Source organism: Dipodomys spectabilis, unplaced genomic scaffold (assembly GCF_019054845.1).
Source record: "Dipodomys spectabilis isolate Male_0828 unplaced genomic scaffold, ASM1905484v1 ptg000199l, whole genome shotgun sequence".
In the NCBI taxonomy this organism is placed as follows: domain Eukaryota; kingdom Metazoa; phylum Chordata; class Mammalia; order Rodentia; family Heteromyidae; genus Dipodomys; species Dipodomys spectabilis.
The window spans coordinates 3,560,455-3,579,441 of record NW_024870876.1 but is presented as its reverse complement, the minus strand read 5'-3'; positions in this window follow the sequence as shown (position 1 = coordinate 3,579,441).

Sequence of the window (18,987 nt, the reverse complement as noted above, 5' to 3'; positions counted from 1 at the left end):
TGTTCTCAGCTGGGTGTTAGTGACTCATTCCAGGAATGGCTGCTATTCAAGAAGCTGAGATCTGATGATCATGGTTTGAAGCCAGAGAAGGCAAGAAAATTTATGAAACTCTTATTTGCAATTAACCAGCAGAAATCTGGAACTGGAGCCATGGCTCAAGTGGTAGAGTGCCAGCCTTGAGCAATAAAGCTAAGGAACAGTACCCTGGGTTTAAGACTCAGTACTGACACATATATACATATATAATAGATTAAACAAATAGACAGTTAATAAATAAATAAAAAATATTTTTAAAATAAGTAAAAATTAGCCAAGCACTTGTGACTCACACCTGTAATTCTAGCTACTCAGGAGGCTAAGATCTGAAGATCATGGTTCGAAGCCAGCCCTGGCAGAAAAGGCCATTAGATTCTTATCTCCAATAAACTACTTGGAAAAAGCCATGAGTGGTGTTGTGGCTCAAGTGGTAGAGCACTAGTCTCGAGCAAAAGAAGACAGGGACAGAGCCCAGGTTCTGAGTTCAAGCCCCAGTACCGGCAAAAAGAAAAGTGAAAATTGCCAATAAGCTTTTAAAATACATCCCTAAGGATTGCCACCAATGTTATGTATGTGTGTTGAATAATTGTACTGAAACATAGTTTAATCCTTCTGTTGTTGGTATATATGAATTTGAGGGTGACTGACAAGCTCATCGTAGTGATGATACAAACATGCTAAAATGTCTGTCTATGCTTATATGAAGGAGGGACACAGAGGTTCAGCCCAACAATAGCTCACCAGCTAACAGGGTAGTTGGTGTCATTCACACATGCTAGCCACTCTCTTCTTTGCAGCTGTCCATGGAGTAGTGAATATAAGGTCATTGCTATTTTACTCTACACGTAAAGAAACTAAATCATGGGGCATTAATTCAAGGTCAGAGCTGGTAAGTGGCAAAGATAGGATCTAGATTTGGCAATCTACTCTTAACTACATTAAGCAGCCTATTTGTTCCTCATTCTTCGTTTACTTATTCACTTAATATCATCATCCAAATCAAATCTAATTCTACCACCTCTGTGTATCTGGTGGTCTTTTTTTCTCTGACCTGTGGTAGGATGGTACTTGAGAGATTTTTTTATTCACTTGGCTTTCCTTGTCTACAGATAGCACATTTGCATCTCTATAAAATTAGCAATTAGCAAGTTAGCTTGGCTGTGAACATTTTAACATAACTGCTAAGATAATAAACAATTCCTACTTTTTAGCAAACAGTTATCTGTTAAGAGACAACAGCCATAAAAGCATCAACATTGCAAATGACCGGTGACCATCTAAAACTCTGTACTCTGCTAACATTCCTACAATATTCATGTAGACACTGTTGTCATGTGCACCTTTCCCATGACACCAAGGAACATCAAATTCCTTCTAATTAGCCTGGTACTGGTGGCTCATGCCATGAGCAAAAAAAGTCAAGTGAGAATACAAGGCCCTGAGTTTAAGCCCCGGTATAAGCATGCGCATGGGCATGTGCATGTGCACACACACCCACATGCTATGTCTTAAACATGTTAACTTTGTAATGGTCCACAAACTATATAAGATACATATAAGGTGGACATTCCATCAATATGTTCAGTAGTGGCAGTGTCACTTGAAATAACACAGAAGCAACTAGCCCTGGCTTGCAGACTCCTGCATCTGAGTCTGAGCTACCTGAGGTCTTTCCTCACGGCCACTACGAGCTGGACTCCATAGTGATGGATGACAGAGCCCTTTGGCTTTCCAGATCTTTCTTTCACAAAGGTAGCAGTGAATTTTGTACGTGGATTTAGTAAGACAAGCAAGAAGGAGGGGTTGAGCATAAAATTTCCCTAGGTAGAAAGGAAGGAGGCAGGCTGGAGATGTCACCGGACAGAAGTGAGGATTAGTGAAGCTTCCCTTTTAAATATAGGAACTCTTCACTTAGAATTCTTGACCTCGATCGCAGACTAAGAATTTCTGGACAAGTCACAATGGTAAGAAAACTCGGCAGAGCTTTATTAAGTAAACAAGCAAGGAAACAGACAGACAAAAAAGCAGACACACAGAAGGGCAGGGGCACACTCTAGCAGAGTGTGGGTGCTCTCATAGGGACACAAAGACACAGACACACACACAGACAAACTTTACAACTTGGGGTGGTGGGGGAGGGAGGAATTGAGGATGTGGGGAGGGAAGGGATGGTAGAGGAAAAACAAAGGAGGGAATAACAATGCTCAATAGGAAATGTACTCATTACCTTACTCATGTAACTGTAACCCCTCTATACAGTATCTCTACAATAAAAAAAAATTAAGAAAAAAAGAATTTACTCTTGAGCTCCTAATTGAAAAAAAGATAGGACTTCCTATCCTATTTGAGATGAACTCTATTCTGTGCCTCTGCTCTGCGTCTGTGCATGAGCTCAGTCTTTAGAGGCTCTATTCCGTGCCTCTGCTCTGTGTCTGTGCATGGGGCTCAGTCTTTAGAGGCTCTATTCCGTGCCTCTGCTCTGCGTCTGTGCATGAGCTCAGTCTTTAGAGGCTCTATTCTGTGCCTCTGCTCTGTGTCTGTGCATGAGCTCAGTCTTTAGAGGCTCTATTCCGTGCCTCTGCTCTGTGTCTGTGCATGGGGCTCAGTCTTTAGAGGCTCTATTCTATGCCTCTGCTCTGTGTCTGTGCATGGGGCTCAGTCTTTAGAGGCTCTATTCTGTGCCTCTGCTCTGCGTCTGTGCATGGGGCTCAGTCTTTAGAGGCACTCCCTCATGTTGCGCTCATACTGTCTTTCTGTGGCATTTGGTTTAAGGACTGGTTTGGCAAGTGGAGATTTTAGTGTATTTTTCACTTGTCTCATTGGCCAACATCAGTGAATATTCATTTTTGAAGGACAGTTCTAGGGAGGGAGACATTTTGGGGAGCAGAGGAAAACTGTTGATGCTTAGTCTTGGCAAAAATCAGTTATTTTGAGCTTCATAGGCAGTCATCACTCTATTACATCACTCTATTACATGGAGGCCCCCCTCCTCCCCTGCCAAGACTATAGGTTCCATCACCTCCTGTCCATCTCACCAGCACCCCAGGGCCTTCCAAAGTAGTTGACATACTTCCAAACCTCTAGAACCATTTACATTCCCAACAACCAGCCTTTCTACTGTGAACATCTAGAATAGAGGCTCCTTGATTGGAGCACTGAGTTGCAAAGAAACCCAGAAGGCCCACTATTGCTCTAGAAGGAAATCAGAGGTAGTCACTGCCAACTTTTTTTTTTGCCAGTCCTGGGGCTTGAACTCAGGGCCTAGGCACTGTCCTTGAGCCCCTTTTGCTCAAGCCTCATGCTCTACCACTTGAGTCACAGGACCACTTCCAGTTTTTTCTGTTTCTATGGTAATAAGGAATTGAATGCAGGGTTTATACATGCTAGGCAAGCACTGAAGGATTGACCCCCGTCCTATTGTCCCAGGCCCATACAGACACCAGGCAAAATCCCAGGTGTGTGAACTTGTTTGAAATGCAGGCAGGGCAAGCCACCTAAGCCCAGCTGTAAACATCCCCTTGTGGGCCCAACTGAAAGGCCCCCACCTTCCCTGACCTAGTGGCTTTTTCATTAACCTCTGCCTCCTTCCTCATTTTTTTAAGATAATTTTTTGGTATCTTTTAAAATAATTTGTCTTACCCATTGAGCTTAGTAGTTGCCCTGTACATTTACATGTATTTTTACTGTACTAAGTAGTAAGCTTATGTCATATTCCTTTGTGGATTTTTGACCATTTGTATTGGTTATTATATTCACCATATTCTTTACTCCATGTGGACAAATCTATACTTTTAGCAGTATTTAACACTATTTAATTCTAATGTTCTTTACTTTTTACTGTTGTCTTCAACATTATTTTCAGTTGCTTTTCATATATTATGAGGTATGAATGGAGCAAAGGTCCTTCCTTTTTTCCTTCCTTCCTTCCTTTCCATTTTTCCTTCTTTCCTTTCTGTTTTCCTTCCTTCTCTCTTTCCTTCTTCTCTTTCTGTGATGCTGAGTTGGCTTGGCTAAAGAGGCTCTTCCCTGTGGTGGCTTATGAAGGACTCAGTAGTTTCAGGCCTAAGTAATATATCACCCAGAGTAGATACAGCTACTGTTGGTCCAGTGGTCAATCTACTGGAGGATGCTTGTGTTGGAGTTAGTCCCTCCAGCTGGTGAGTAATGTGTTTGTTGGGAAAATAGTAAAGAAGCTGATTTTAAGAGTATAAAATAAACCATCTTCTTACCATACTGTTATGGACTCCTTTATGAACTCCTTCTAGGATATAAACTACATTTAATTGATTTAATTTGGAACTTTTTAAAAGAAAAATTCATAGGCTGGGAATGTGGCTTAGTGGTAGAGTGCTAGGCTTGATCAAAGAGGCTCAGGGACAGTGCTCAGGTCCCGAGTTCAAACCCCAGGATATATGAGAGACAGAGACAGAGACAGAGACAGAGACAGAGAGAAACAAAGCAGAGAGAGTGTGTGTGTGTTAGAGAGATTCATTATTGTGAAAAATGGAATGTAGTACTGGGGTTTAAGCGCAGGTCTCTTACTTATTAGGCATGTTCTCTACTATCTACACTCTCAAAGCTTTTTGCATTAGTTATTTTTAAAATAGAGTTTTATGTTTTTGTCTGGGATTGCCTAGATTATGATTTTATTTCTGCTTTCTGTATAGCTGGGGTGACAGTCATGTGCTACAGTGACACATTTCTGGGTTGAGATGGGAGTCTAGAAACTTTTTTCTCCAGGCTGGCCTAGAATTTTGAGCCGCTCAATCTCTGACTCTCAAGTAGCTGGGGTTACAGACATGAGTCACTATGCCAAGAATCTTTTGTAGTGTTGTTAGCCATCATAGTAATGCACACCCTTTTAAAGGTATCCAATTTTTTCTTTGAATTCCCATTTCGAACTGTATTCTTTTTTTTTCTTTTTCCAGGGCTGAGAACCGAACCCAGGGCCTTGCGTGCGCTGGGAGAGCACCCTTTCGCTGGGCTAAACCCCCAGCCCCACGAACTGTATTTATTCTGTGGGCCGTCAAAGACAAAGTGTTCTTTTGTCTGCAGCTAAACATGAAGAACTTCTTTGGAATAAAATAAAGGGCTTTCATTTGGGTATCTTTGCCAGCCATCGTTCTTTTCTGGAAATCCAAGCCGAAGGTGACAGGAAGACAGGACGATAAGTGCAAGATTAACAGTAAATGTGAACAACAAATTCAATAGGGCTATTGAACACCTTCAAGCAGTGGTCCAATTTGATGCTTAAAATGCTTAAATCATGGAGACAAAAGAGAAGGCGATGGCCCCACTGGAATGAGAAGATTCCATCTCTGTGTAGCGGAGCACTGAAGCCTGTGGTTCCAACTACAGAGCCTTCACTTATGCTCAGAACAGCTGAATGAGGCACAGATTTCATATCTAAGCTAAAGGGAGCTTTGTGTTGGCCAGTGTAGAAAATGGGAAGCTAAGAGCAGGAGAAGGGTTGAAGGCATTTTCTTTTGTTTTTAATAGTTTAATTGCTGTGAAATGAACAGAATTCTTGATCCTGACCTTTGGCTTATACTAACTCCTTTTAGCCTTCAGTGTCCTTATATGGAAAAACACAGAAAGGGGTTTTATGTCCACATGGGAAAAGATGGCAAACCTGGGTCTTGAGTCAGCTAGGTCCCTGACATGTTACAAAAGAGGTGGGTGGTCAAAATAATCCAGGAAAAAACTCTGGAAAACACTAATGTGAACAATGTACAAAGAAACGAAAGAGATTCATAAGTTTGTTGGGACTTTACTGAGTGGGAAGTATAGACAGAGATAAAGTTAAAGACATGGGAAAATACTTCATAATGGGTCTTGGTAAAGTAGAGATAGCATCAGAAAAATATTCAAGTATAAATTTACATAAATAGAAATTTATAATAAAGCAAAATAAAATTAGTCAGTATTAGGTAGAAGAATGATATCAAAATAACAATATTTGAAGTGTTTTAGGAAGCATCCCTTAGCCAGACACTGGTGGCTCATGCTTATAATCTTGGCTACTCAGAAGGCTGAGAGCTAAGGATTGTAGTTCTAAGCCAGTCTAGGCAGGAAAGTCCGTGAGGTTCTTCTCTGCAATTAATTACACACAAACAAAAGAAAAAACAGCTTAAAGTAGAACTGTGGCTTAAGTGGTAGAGTGCCCACCATGAGTAAAAAAGATAAGGGACAGTTTCCAGGCCTGAGTTCAAGCCCCAGTACTGGTATACATATATACATGAATTAATATATTTTCTACAAGAGATAGTTTCTGTGAGAGAAATAAGAATCAAGAGATGAAAAAAGGAGCTAAAGCAGGCAGATCTAAACAGAAAGCAAACAGGATATTAATTAAATACAAAACAATTTTTTGTCTTTTGTTGTTGTTGTTGGTCATGGGGCTTGAACTTGGGGCCTAAGCATTATCCCTGAACCATTTTGCTCAAGGCTAGAACTTTACCACTTTGAGCCACAGAGCCACTTCTGGTTCTTTGAACTTCCGGTTAATTGAAGATGAGAGTCTCATGGACTTTTCTGCCTGGGCTGACTTTGAACTGTAATCCTCAAATCTCAGCCTCCTGAGTAGCTAGTATTATAGGCATGAGCCGCCAGCTTCAGGCCCACATAAAAGTAAATTTTACAACTATAAGTATTACATAAAATCAATGAAATGCTGTGTAGAAGTAGTAAATATTACAAAGATGAAACAATTATGAATATAGATTCACCAAATAAAGTCTAAAACACACAGAGCTTTAGGCATAATTGTGATGTGAAATATGTAAAATATTTTTGTGAAATCCAATCTGTCAGTCTTTTATATTAATTGATTTTTATAATCTAACAAAGAATTTTTATCTTTTTCAAAGAAAAGGTGCCGTTTATGTTTTTTCCAAAAGTTTTCTGTTTCACTTTTAGTTATATGATCCTTTTCATATACATTTATATGTCTTTCAAGTAAACTTTGTATCCACAAATGTTCACTTACTTTCCATTTAATATGTTTTCATAATCATCCTTTCCCTGCTGGATTAAGCATTGCTTCCTAGTAAACCAGATGACCAGGTATATGTGGGGCTATTTATGGCCTTTGTTTTTCATCTTCCTTGTGAGCACAAACTAGGATTGGATTTGAAAGACCAGAAATGGTAATTTCCCAAGGGACTATTTTTAGGTTGCTTCATGAAATGTTTTGTCTTGGTAGAGTTCCTTTGATTCTTCTCTCTGACTTGCTTTTCATCCTTTTATAAGAATAAAAATGGCCACGATGGATGCACACCAGCCTGGGGAATGATTATGAACACTCCTAGTTTTTTTTTTTTGATGTGATAAAAATGTCCTCCCATTGATGTTGCTGGTGGCTGTATAGCTCTGTGACTACTCAGAACCACTGGCTGGTACATTTTAAATGGACAAATTGTGTGATATACAATTAATATCTCAATATATTAAGCTGATTTTTAAATTTTCTCTTAGGTTATTAATTTGGCAAAAACCTGTGCAGTGCTTGGTTCTAAAGGAAAACAGAAGCTATACACTCTTTGGCTGTGCTTTTTCATGAACTGACAAATAATGGGTCATATCAGTATGAAAACACAGGTCTCATGATGTCTTTAGGAAAACCAGCATGCATAAAACAATCCTAGAGAAGCTTTGGCTTCTGAAATCCTGAAGTCCATCTAAAGACAAAGACAAAGATGTTACACAAGGTGTGCCTCTTTACTCTGAAACTTAGGTGTTTCTTTTCTTCCTAGGTTTACCTTTGTATCCTCAAAACTGGCAACAAACTGGTAAGGAACATCTGAAAGAGTGACAGTTATTTGAACCATAGAGGTAAGGAAGGATTTGTTAAGAAAATAAACTCAGAAGATGAGTATGGTGAGGTACACTTGTAATCTCAGCATTTGGGAAACTCAGAAAGGAGAGTCCTGAGTTCCAGGCCATCCTGGGCTGTATAGCAAAACTGTATAGACTCATTAAAAACAAACAAAAACCCTAAAACAAAGTAAGATTAGAATAACTTAACACTGTTCAACAGAAGCCAGTTAGGAGATAATGGTTACTAAAGAAATTCTCAGTTTGGAATTTTTTATCATGACAGAGAAATTCAACTTTAGTGTTATAGTACCTGTACAATGTTTGTATTTATTATTTGTATTAAATGATTCATATTCATTGAAACAAATAAAATTTAGAATCCTTTCCCCTTTGGGGACTTGGGATCAGAGTATTTTGAATAGAAAATTAAAAACAAAAAAGAAATTCTTAGTTTGTCTTCACAGTTAATGGAAAGGACCAAAAAAGCATTATGTTTTCATCTGAGATCTTTCAAAAGATAATGTGCAATATAAACGATCTATTTCTTATTTTACTTGTTTTTGATACTAATCCAGTTAAGAAACATTTAAGGGGCATTTTTGTAATTGCCCTGAAAGGGCTCATTTTAATTTCAGAAGAGTTCATGAGTTTCTTTCAATTATAAAGAAAAAAATAAGTTTTCATTTATACCTTAATCCTCTGTGTAATGATTAGTTCTTTAAAATCTTTACTTCCTATAGTTACCGCATATATTTCATATGTCATTTTTCTTGAAAACTATAGAGAAATGAAACAGGGAGGACAATGGAAAGGGTGGTACTGTTCAAGATTCATTATACAAGCTGAGCACTAGTGACTGATGCCTGTAATCCTAGGTACTCTAAAGGTGAGATCTGAGCCTGAGCATAAAAGCCTGTAAGACTCCTATCTCCAATTAACCACCCCAAAAACCTGGAAGTGAAGCTGTGGCTTAAGAGTTCAAGTGCTAGCCTTGAGTGAAAAAGCCAAGCAAGAGTGTGTGGCTCTGAATTCAAGTCCTAGTACCAACACATTGAGAAAAACTTACACACCTAAATGGATATGATAAGATAAAACCACCTTGTACAACTATATGAAGATAATAAAAATAAAGAATAAGGAAACTATGGCAAAAAATGAAATTGAATTGTAAAAATAAAAAAGGTAATTCTTACTGGGCATCATTGGTTCATACCTATAGTACTAGCTACTCAGGAAGCTGTGATCTGAGAATTGCAGTTCAAAGCCAGCCTGGGCAGGAAAGTCCATGAAACTCTTATCTCCAATTAACCACACACACAAAAAAAAGAAAGTAGAATTAAGAGTTAAGTGGTAGTGCAAGCCTTGAGCAAAAAAAGCCCAGGAGGACTGGCAAAAAAAAAAAAAAAAACAGCTGGGAAGGTGGCTCAATGGTAGAGTGCTTGCCTCACATGCCTGAGGCCCTGGGTTCGATTCCTCAGCACCACATAAGCAGCAAAAAGAAGCCAGAAGTGGCACTGTGACTCAAGTGGTAGAGCGCTAGCCTTGAGGTGAAGAGCTGAGGGACAGCGCCCAGGCCCAGAGTTCAGACTGTACCCCCACCCAAAGAAAAAAAAAAAGGCCGAGTGCGGGTGACTTACACCTGTACTCCTAGCTACTCAGGAAGCTGAGATCTGAGGATTTCGGTTCAAAGCCAGCCTGGGCAAGGACAGTCTGTGAGACTCTTTATCTCCAATTAACCACCAGAAAAACAAAAGTAGTGGCTCAAGTGGTAGAGTGCTCACCTTGAGCTGAAGACAGCTCAAGCTCGCCTTGAGCTCTGGGACAGTGCCCAGGCCTAGAATTCAAGCCCCATGACCAACAACAACAAAAGATAATCTTTAATGAACAAGTTAAAATATAGATCAAAATAGTTAAAAATAACTGCAAATCTATTTAAAATACACAGTGTGGACCATATCACCATTAATTTTGAGATGGGAATTATTTATAAATGACTGCATTTTTGAAAGATGAATTCAACTTTTGCTTCCCAGTGACTCTGTGCACACTTGCATCAAAGATGCTACCTGTCACTATGGCTGTGAGCTGGGAATTGTTAGTAGAGTTTAGTGATGGGCTCACATTTTTTTTTTTTTTTTTTGTCAGTCATGGGGGGCTTGAACTCTGGGCCTGAGCTCTGTCCCTCAGCTCTTCAGCTCACGGCTAGTGCTCTACCACTTGAGCCACAGCACCACTTCTGGTTTTCTGGTGGTTTATTGGAGATAAGAGTTTCATGGCCTTTTCTGCCCAGGTTGGCTTTGAACTGAGATCCTCAGATCTCAGCCTCCTGAGTAGCTAGGATTACAGCCATGAGCCACTGGTACCCAGCTTTCATGGATGTACTCTTATGTGACACTGGTGCACTATTATTGCTTAATTAGAAGAGAAAGTGGAAGGCTGGGGATGTGGCTTAGAGGTAGAGTGCTTGCCTAGCATACATGAAGCCCTGGGTTCAATTCCTCAGTATCACATAAAAGAAAAGGCCAGAATGGTGCTGTGGCTCAAGTGGTAGAGTGCTAGCCTTGAGCAAAGAAGTTTAAGTGCCCAGGCCCTGAGTTCAAGCCCCCAGGTCTAGCAAGAGAGAGAGAGACAGAGACAGAGAGAGAGAGAAAAAGAGAGAGAGAGAGTGGTAGAGTGCTTGCCTTGAACTGAAGAGCTGAAGGATAACACCCAGGCCCAGAGTTCAAGCCCCACAACCAACCAAAAAAAAAAAAAATCACTGAAGATTGAGGCTTAAAGCCAGTCCAGGTAGAAAACTCTATGATACTCTTATCTCCAATAAACCAGCAAAAAGAGAGATGTAGAGTTGTAGCTTAAGGGGTCAAGTGCCAGCCTTGAGGGAAAAGCCCTTAGTTTAAGCCCCAGTACCAGCACACATACATATACACAAAATGTCTATAAGATTTTTAATACAGATATTTAGCATTATTTATAAAGCTTTATTTAAATCTTAAAAGGTAACAGTTATTTTAGAACTATATTAAGAAAAACAAGTGGCTTTCAAAAGAATAACTTGTTTTTTTCAGTTACTCCAACAGAGAGAACCTGGGTTAAATTGTCACTCAATTTACCCAGTGTTATGACTCTCAAGACTCTGACATCCAATGACATTCTTTTTCAGAATATTTCTATGTTAATGTAAGAAATACTGTTATTATAGGAGTTTAAAAAGGAATCACTAAGCCAGGCACCACTGGTTCATGCCTGTAATCCTAGCTACTCAGGAGGCTGAGATCTGAGGGTTGCAGTGTGAAGTCACCTTGGGCAGAAATCTTCATGAAACTCTTTTTTTCTTTTTTCTGTCGGTCATGGGGCTTGAACTCTGGGCCTGGGCACTGTCCCTCAGCTCTTCAGCTCAAGGCTAGTGCTCTACACTTGAGCCACATTGCCACTTCTGGTTTTCTGAGTGGTTTATTGGAGATAAGAGTCTCACAGCCTTTCCTGCCTAGGCTGGCTTTGAACTGTGATCCTCAGATCTCAGTCTCCTGAGTAGCTAAGATTACAGGCGTGAACCACACACCCGTCCAGCTTTCATGAGATTTTTAAAAAAAAATTTTTAGGTGACCTAGTAGCTGCTTCGCTCTTCACCTTCCCTCTCCTCCCCTACCCATAGCCCAAAGCTAATCCTCATCCCCCAAGTCTCCAAGTTCAATGCCTTTCAGCAATGTCCAAGACATTCATGAGATTCTTATCTCCAATAAACTACTCAGAAAAAGCCAGAAGTGGTGCTGTGGTTCAAGTGATAGAGCTCTAGCCTTGAGCACAAAGAGGTTCAGGGACAGCATCCAAGCCCTAAGTTCAAGCCCCAGGACTGGCAAAGAAACAAAATCACTATCCCAACCCAAACTGTGACAACATGATGCTGAGAGGACATTATGACGTGACAGAGGGGACTATCACATGTTACGGGTGTCACGGTGCCACTGAAGGCACTACAGCCTCAGAGACGGCACTGTGACACAAGTAAAGGCACTGTAATTGACTGAGAATTATGGCATCATCAGTGAGAATATTATGAAAATACTGATGGTATTATGATCTCCATAAGGACACTCTCACAGAAATGGGGACATTGTGACATGAAGGAGAATAGCATGAGTGATGTCACTATGACACAGGTGACAGCACTTGGAAATGAGTGAGGGATTATTTGAGAGTGGGCACTATGATATGATAAGAGAACTATGACATATGTGTGGCAACGATGACATTAATGAAGGCGCTACAATATAAAGGAGGGCACTATGACATCAGTGCAGGCACTATAACATGAGTGGGGAGGGGCTCGAACGCTAGTGATGACAGTATAACATGAGTAAGGTCACTATGACATGAGTTAGATCAGTATGACATAGGTCAGAGTATCATGACATATGTGAGGGCATTATGCGATCATTAAGGACATTATGACATTACAGAGCAGTGTGTCATGAGAGAGTACTTTGCCCCAAGTAGGGGCAATCGTAACATGATTAAAGATATTATTACAACAGTAAAGACATGATGGCATGAGTAAGGTACTGTGAAATAAGTGAAGGTATTATGACATAAGCGAGTGCACTATTTTGTCAGTAAGGGCCTTCTTACAGTAATGAAGGCATTATGAGGTGAGTGGGGTTGTATGGCATTACTAAGGTTATTATGACATGTTGCAGTGTATTATGGCAGGAGCGAAGGCACTATGACATCGGTGGGGGCACTGTGACGTGGGTGAGGGTGCAATGATATGGATGATATGAGCGAAGACCTGTGATATCAGTGAAGGCTCTGTGGGAACAATGAAGGCACTATGATATAAGGGAAGACAGTGATGGCACATTGACATACAGGAAAGAGCTATGACTTGAGTAAAATATTATGACATGAGTGAGGACTTTATGACAAGGGCACGATCACTGGGGGCACTGTGACATGTGAAGGCATTATGATGTGACATTGGCATTATGATAAAAGTGAGGCCACTATGAGTAGAGGGCATTAATAGATGCGTGCGGTCATTACGAAATAGACAAGGATACTACAAAATTAGTGAATGTGTTGTACATGAGTGAGGATACTCCAATATTAGAGTACTATGACAAGGGGCAGGCCACTACGATATGAGTGAGGCCATTATATCTGTATGGAAACCATGGTTAGTGAGGACATTATGACATGGAGGAGGAAATGTGAATGAGGGGAATATGACATCAGTAAAGGTACTACGAAATGAGTGAGGTTAGTAGGACATCAATGAGAGAATTATGATGTTAGTGAGGAAACAATGATATTAGGGAGGGTACTATGTTATATTTTAGGACATTATGACATCATCGAGGGAATTATGCAAGGAATAAGGGCATTCTGACATTATTGAGGGAGGGTACTATGGCATGACTCGGGGTCCTGTAGCTTGAGTAAGGGGGTTATGATATCTGCGGGGGTGCTGTTATGACTGTGGGCACTAGGACATAGGTGTGGGTACTATGACATAATTCAGGGCACTATGACATAGAGGAAAGGACATATGACATCAGTGATTGAGTACAGGCATTAATAAATAGAGTAAGGGCACTCTGACAATAGTGAGGAGCAAGAACATTTTGACATGGGTGAGGGCACTATAATTTGAGTAAGAACTTTATGACATCAATGAGGACATTACAGAACTGATGTCACTGTGACTTGAGTATTACAAGAGGTTATTATTACATGAATGAGGGTATTAAGATGTACAGTTGGGCAATATGACATTAGTGAAAGAATTTATGTCTGGGGTGAGGGAACCATGACATGAGGTCACTAATACATGAATGTGGTCACTGTGACACCGATGAAGGTATCGCATCAGTAAAAACACTATGACATGAGTGTGAGCACTATCAGAGTGAGGGTATCATGATATGAATATGAGGCCGTTATGATATTGTGAGAGCATTATGACATGAGTTGAAACACTATGACATCAGTGGCAGCTCTCAGATCAGTGTGTGATCATATTAGTTAGGATATGAGTAAGGGAGCTCTGATATCAGTGCAGAAACTAAGACATGTATCAGGGCTCAATGACATGAGTTAGGGTATATAATCTGTGTATTATGTGACAGGTACTATGAAACAGTGATATGAGTGTAGACACTATGACATGAATAAGGACACTATAATACCAGCGAAGGTACTATGACATCAGTGAGGGCACTGTGACATCAGTGCAGGCACTATGACATCAGTGAGGACAGTATGACCTAAGTGGGAACATTGTGGACATCACTGGAAGCATTATGATGTGAGTTAGAGAGGGCAGTATGACATGAATGATAGCACTAGGAAATGAGTGAGAGCATGATGACATGTGTGAACGCATTACAAGATGAGCAAAGACATTCCCACACCGATGTGGGGATTATGATATAATTGTGGGGATTATGGCATGAATGAGGAAACATCACCTGGGTGAGGGCAGCATGACATCAGGGAGAACCGAGGTATTAGTGAGAGCATTATGATCTCAGTGAGGACTCTGCGACCTGAGTGTGGGTACAATGACATGACATTTTATTGTGGACATTATGAAATGAGTGAGGACAGGATGACAACTGTGAATGCATTAGGACACGAGTCAAGAAACTATGTCATGAGAGGTCACTGTGATATCAGAAGGGCACTATTATGCCATAATATCATAATGAAGGCATTATGAAAAGTCATAAGGACATTATAACATGAGCAAAAGCATTATAAGCTCAGTGAGGGCATTGCAATATGACTAAAAGAATTATGTTATCATTGAAAGCATAATGAAATCAGTGTGGCCACGGATATGTGTGAAGACTTCATGACTTTACTGCAGACTTTATAACATGATTGAAAGTGACATAATATGAATAAGGCATTAGTACTTGAGGGAATTAGGACCTCAGTGAGGTCATCATGATGTGTCTAAGAGAATTTTGACATCTATGAGAGCATTATGACATCAGTTAGGGCACTCAGCCATGTGTAAGAGCATTGTGACAATAGTGATAACACTATGACATCAATGAAAGCTGATATCAGTGAGGACAATAGGACATGAGTAAGGACAAGAGGACTTCAGAGTGAGTACTCTAACATGAGAGACGACATGATGACAAGGGACCACTCTATGATATCAATGGTAGCAGAATGACATCAGATAAGGCACTATGATATCAGAGAGGGCACAAAGTCATGCCTGAGAGCAGTGGATATATGTGTGAGGGCTTTATAATGACAGTGCAGGTGTTCTGAAATTAAGTAAGGTACTATGACCTCAGTTATGGTGCTCTGATATTAATTGGGGCATTATGACAAGACATAGAGCCTTCTGACATGAGGGTGTTATGATGTGATTTAGAGAATCATGATATCAGGGAGGGCCTTAGGTCATTATTGAAGGCATGATGACATGAGTGTGGGCATTTTGACATTAGTGAGGGCCCTATGAACATGTGTCAGGGCACTGTGGCTTCAGTGACAACTACATTGATAATTGTAAAAAGCTTTCAGTGAGAACATTGACATCAATGAGGCACAATGACATGAGTGAAAGGTAATTAGAATGGTGCATCCTGACCTCAGTTAGGGCACCACTACATTGTTTGCTCCATGACATGAGTGAGGACATTATGGCATGACCAAACACAGTATGATATCAATGAAGACAGTATGACAGGAGTGGGAGAGCCCGAAAGGCTTAGAGTTTGGACTGCCTTCTCCCAACATACTCTCAGAACACAGTGTTTCCTGGAAAGGCCAGTCAGTCCTGGCTTAATGGGAATTCAGATTTCTATCCTGGGTGTGGGCTAACTACTCTAAGCCATGTGGGAGCCTGAGGGTAGACTTAGATTGAATCAAATTGTAGGCTATTTACTATTTAGCTGTCCTTCCCAGAATAAGAAAGTCACCTACCATTTGTATACAAAATATTGTCATGTGTTGAAGTTTGTACCTTACTTCCTTGCACAAAACTAATAAAAACTTCAGTTAATGGAATCTTGGGATCTGTTGCTGGCAGAAGGCTATAGTCCCATGGTACCCCAAACCTCAGTTCCACAGTCTGGTCTCTATTACTGCCTTGCTCCCAGTCATGGCGGGTTAAGGGGCACCTGATAGTCATAATATATTCACAGGAGTGAATATATATATTATGAATATATTCATAGGAATGATAATATATTCACTCCTGTGAATATATTATGACATGAGATGACTCCATGACATCATTGAAGCAGAAAGACATCAGTGACAACACTACAATGTCACTCAGGAAATTATGACATGAGGGAGGTCATCATAAGAGGAGGAAGGGATTATGACATCAGTAGGGCACAATGACATCAGTTAAGGCATTGTGACATTAGTGAAGCCATTATGACTTCAGTAAAGGCAATATGGCATGGCTAACAGCATTATGACATCAATGAAGGTAGTATGCATGTGTGAAAGCAATATGATATGGGTGATAGGAGCAATATTATGACATAAGTGAGGGCAGTATGAATTCAGTGAGGTTATTATGGAAACACGACATATGAAATCACTGTGGGTGCTATGATATGGGTGATGGTTTCTTGACATCACTGCAGTAACATGAGTGACAGCATTATGACTTCAGTGGGACACTATGACATGTGAAGGTACTATCACATGAATGATAACCCTATGACATCAATGAAGTCAGAATGACCTCAGTGATAACAGGTGACATCAATGAAGAAAAGATGATGACTTTAGTGTGAGTACTAGGAAATGAGGACATTATGACATGTGCAACCACACAATGATATCAGTGATAAAAAAAATGATTTCGATGAAGATACTATGACATCAGTGAGGGTATTATGACCTCCATGACAGCAGTATGACAACTCACCAATTAACTCAAATCCAATATACTAAATAGCTATCTGATATTTTACAAGTGAGCCAAAAATGTATTTTGGGAGAAAGACTGCCTCATCAATAAATAGTGAATATTCAATATGCAGAAGACTGAAAGTGGATGGCTGTCACCTTGTACTAATATCAACTCAAAATGGACCAAAGACCTCAACACCAGACTTGAAAATTTATTTTTTGCCAGTCCTGGGGCTTGAACTCAGGTCCTGGGCACTGCCCCTGGGCTTCTTTTGCTCAAAGCAAGCACTCTTCCACGAAGCCACATTCCCAGGCCCAGACTTGAAGCCTTTAAATATAGGAGTAGTAGAATTTATTGGCACAGACAGGAAATTTCTAGTAGAGTCTTAGGGGTTCAGCAAGTTAAAGGGAATTATCAAATGGGATTACATTAAACTAAAAAGTTCCTGCACATCTAAAGGACATAAGTTGCTAAGCTAAAAAGATAGCCTAAAGAGTGGAAGAAAATCTTAACAGCTATACATCTGACAAGGGCCTAATATCCAGAATATATAAGGAACTCAAGAAATTAAATTCCCCCCAAATCAGTAACCCAACTAATAGATGGGCAAATGAGCAAGAGACTTCTCAGAAGAAGAATTGCCAATTAATGTGTGATGAAAATTCTCAGCATTGGGGCTGGGAAGGTGGCTCAGTGGTACAGTGCTTGCCTTGCATGCATGAGGCCCTGGGTTCAATTCCTCAGCACCACATAAGCAAAAAAAAGAAACAAAGCCAAAAGTGGCGCTGTGGCTCAAGTGGTAGAGCGCTAGCCTTGAGCTGAAGAGCTGAGGGACAGCGCCCAGGCCCAGAGTTCAGGCCCCACAACCGGACCCAAAAACAAAACAAAAAAAGAAAATTCTCAGCATTCCTGGCTAAAAAGGAAATGCAAATCAAAGCAACTCTGAGGTTCCATCCCACCCCAATAAGTTTGGCCATCATCGAGCATACAAACAATAACAAATGCTGGCAGCGATGTGGAGAAAAGGGAACCCTATCTCACTGTTGCTGGGAATGTAAACTAGGGCAACCACTTTGGAAGGCAATTTCAAGATTCCTCGTGAAACTAAACATGGAGCCTCCCTATGATGCATTGATAGCACACTTGGACACCTACCCAGATTCCTACAGGTCAGGATACAATAAAGATAGTTGCACATCCAGGTTCATTGCTGTAGTATTCATGATAGCCAGATTACAGAAACAGCCCATATGTCCTACAACAGATGAGTGGATTAAGAAAATGTGGAGCCAGGCACCAGTGGCTCACACCTGTAATCCTAGCTACTCAGTAGGCTGAGATCTGAGGATTGCGGTACAAAGCCAGCCTAGGCAGGAAAGTCCATGAAACTCCAATAAACCACTCAGAAAACTGGAAGTGGCGCTGTAGCTCAAGTAGTAGAGTGCTAGCCTTGAGCTGAAGTGCTGAGGGACAGTGCTCAGGCCCAGAGTTCAAGCCCCACGACTGATCAAAAAAAAAGAAAAGAAAAGAAAAAGAAAATGTGGTACATATATACAAGGGGATTTTATTTTTTAGAAAGAATATTATGCCATTTTCAGGAAAATGGATAGACATAGAAAAATTATGTTAAGTAATTCTGGCTCAGAGAAACAAATGGTACACATTTTTTCTCATATGTGGAAGTTAGATCTAAAATACAAACAGGGCTGGGAATGCCTGCCTAACATACATGAAGCCCTGAGTTCGATTTCTCAGTACCACATAAACAGAAAAAGCTGAAAATGGCATTGTGGTTCAAGTGGTAGAGTGCTAGTTTTGAGCACAGAGAGACTCAGGACAATGCCCAGGCCCTGAGTTCAAGCCAGGACTGACAAAAGAATACAAACACACATGATGATAGGTTTTATGCATATAGACACAAACTGAGTAAAGTATGATATACTTAGGAGTCCAAAGGCATAACTCCTCTAAAGAACTAATGAACTGTTTATCAAAGTAAATGCCATGAAGGGGACATATTTGGGCTGCCATGAAGAGGTACACCCAATGGAGGAAGGAATGATGAAAAATGTAGTTGTTGGGGCTGGGAAGATGGCTCAGTGGTAGAGCGCTTGCCTTGCATGCCTGAGGCCCTGAGTTCGATTCCTCAGCACCACATAAGCAAAAAGAAAAAAGCTGGAAGTGGTGCTGTGGCTAAAGTAGTAGAGCGCTAGCATTGAGCTGAAGTGCTGAGGAAC